This window comes from Aulonocara stuartgranti (assembly GCF_965226115.1).
Source record: "Aulonocara stuartgranti genome assembly, chromosome: 14".
NCBI lineage: Eukaryota > Metazoa > Chordata > Actinopteri > Cichliformes > Cichlidae > Aulonocara > Aulonocara stuartgranti.
This window is the reverse complement of record NC_138950.1, coordinates 26,446,961-26,449,958: the sequence shown is the minus strand read 5'-3', so window position 1 is coordinate 26,449,958 and position 2,998 is coordinate 26,446,961.

The following is a 2,998-nucleotide window of genomic DNA, read 5'->3' as shown; positions in this document are numbered from 1 at the left end:
AAGTTATTGGACTGACCTCTGTAGTGTGACAACAGTAGAGTCTGAGGCAGTCCAAAGGCCTGAACATCGGTAGCCACTGATGATCAAAGCACATTAAAGATTAAAGCAGTCGCTCATAACAAAGTCATTGGTATGTGGTTTGTGCATTGCTAGTTCCATTGAGGTTTATGGGGGTGCTGAATTGTTTGCTTATGGTCATGTTTGAGTGTGTGTGTCTTACTATTGTGTGATGTGTTATGTGTATGGAAATATGTAAGTGTAGCTGAATTCATAGTACCCACATTGAAAACCTCTTATGAAATTACTGTCATGTGTGAGTCTGTCTGTGCATGTTTTTAATATTTTTATTTTAACTTTGATTTTGCAGGACATTTGTGTACTAGGTATTGTTGTATGCTTTCAAAATAAGCTCTTAATATTTGTCAAAGTTTGGTGAGAGTGTTTGTTTTGTTCTTTTTCTTTCATTTTTATGATGAAAGTTTGAAGGCTGTGTCTGTATGATTGTGGATCATGAAGATGAGAATTTTGACAAACAGCACCCCTTTGTTAACTTAGAATTTGTCCCCTTGTCAACTTGTCAACCGCATCTTCACAGTTACTCGCGGCCTTTGTTAAAATTGAATCCAAAAGCTCATTTTGTTTATGAATGTGTGTTTTGTTAGCCAAGATGTGTGAGGTTTTATCCAAGTTTCTGTATTGTAAGCAAAATCTCTATGTGAGCAAGATATCTTAAGCAAATAACTAGAAAAGACCAAGTTTGCTGTGAGTAAAATATGAAAAGAAGGTAAAAGTCAAGATAAAATCTTTTTTTTAAAAAACCTACTTGACAATACATAAACAGTCATGGCCACTTTATTAGGGATACTTATTTGGCTCCGCATTAATACAAATGTCAAACCAGTCAATCACCTGACAGCATGTCAATACGTCTATGTATGCAAATGTGGTCAAGATGAAGTTCAAACCAAGCATGTGAATGGGGAAGGAAGGTGATTTAAGTGAGTATGGCATTGTTTTTGTGCCAGAGGGGCTGGTCTGATCTTCTGTTCTACTTGGATTTTCTACTACTACCATATGGCGTTATTTTTGTGCCACTATTCTGAGCGCACGTAAAAAAAATTTGCAGGTGCAAGTGTTGCATTTTGAGGAGAAATTTATTTTGAGCGAAGAAAAGCTGAATTTGAGTGAACAAAATTCATTGCTGCGTGCAAAAAATGTATTTCAGTGTTTGCTATTATCCACACACACAATAGCAGCCCCTCTCGCTCAGTTTTTGCACTTGCGCTCGCTCGCAACGTGTCGCTCGCGCTCTCAACATTTCAGCCCGTGCGCGCTCAACTCGTTCTGTACACCGTTATATTTGTGCCACAAAACCAGCCAATCACAGACTTGGATGCAAAAAAAATCTGATTGGCTGTTTTCGTCTCCAACCAGCTCGAAATGACGAAATGCAATATCCCAGAATCCATTTCGTCCAAAACTCAAACGAGGCAGTGGCGGAGGAACACAGAGTGGCAGAGTTTGAAATATTACTCTTTGTGGGTCACAAAATAAACTTTTAAGATATTTTCATGCGAGAATGGTGCTGTGTAAACTTCTAATATCTGCTCGATTTATCAAGACATCACATATTTGCATAAGTGCTCTAACGTTTTTGGAGATGCCTGTTACCCACCAGCTGACCGAATACCTGGACTGGCCATTGGGCATTTACCCGGCATTTGCCCGGTGGGCCAATGGTGATTTTTCATTTTTATGTTAGTTTGTTTGTTTTTGTAATGGTATAAACAATGAAAGGTGGTGGATTAGCCAGCTGGTAATAATCAACTCTGGGCTGGACCAATTACAATACATCCGTATTGAGGGGAAAAGACTTCAGCGAGAATAAAAAAGACACAAAGCTGGAGTTATTCTGTGTCTTAGCTGCCTCTTCTCTCCTCATTCTCCCTCCCTCTCCTGTTGCTACTTCAATCATGAAACTGATCAATGATCAGCTGATCGTCTCTCTTGTTTGTTTATCTCCCACTTTGCGCCAGAAACAGGAAACCAGCGGATGTTGCGCTAAACAACAACAGCAGCACGTTCAAAATTGATCAGCTGTTGTTAGAATTTATTTAAAATTAATTTCTAGTATCAGCTGATGTTTGCTGGAGCCACAGCTGTAAAGCTGGAAACATGAAGGTGATACAAATCATACATATATACCAACAAAACAGTGTACGTCACTGTCACAACAGCGTTTGTTTTCGTTCAAAGGCTTTATGGTTTTTCCAATAATACCTGGTGGTGTAGTCGGTGATTTTTTTGTCAGTTCAGCCTTATATATTATGTTTAACCCGAGTTCCCACCCGGTCAGCTGGTGGGTAACAGGCATCTCCGAAAACGTTGGAGCACTTATGCAAATATGTGATGTCTTGATAAATCGAGCAGATATTTGAAGTTCACACAGCTACATTCTAACATGAAAATATCTTAAAAGTTTATTTTGTGTCCCAGAAAGAGTAATATTTCAAACTCCGCCACTCTGTGTTCCTCCGCCACTGCCTCGTTTGAGTTTTGGACGAAATGGATTCTGGGATATTGCATTTCGTCCTTTCGAGCTGATTGGAGACAAAAACAGCCAATCAGATTTTTTTGCATCCAAGTCTGTGATTGGCTGGTTTTGTGGCACAAATATAACGGTGTACAGAAAGAGTTGAGCGTGCACGGGCAGAAATGTTGAGAGCGTGAGCGACACATTGTGAGCGCAAATACAAAAACTGAGCGAGAGGGGCTGCTATTGTGCGTGTGTATATGGATAATAGCAAACACGGATATACATTTTTTGCATGCAGCAATGAATTTTGTTCACTCAAATTCAGCTTATCTTCGCTCAAAATAAATTTCTCTGAATTTTGGAAAGTGCCAAGCTCTCCATGCGTTCATGTGTGCATTTAAGTAGGTGTCCTTGTAGTCAATCCAACCGAGGCTCAGTTTGGTCTCCTGGTCTGGTGCTTTA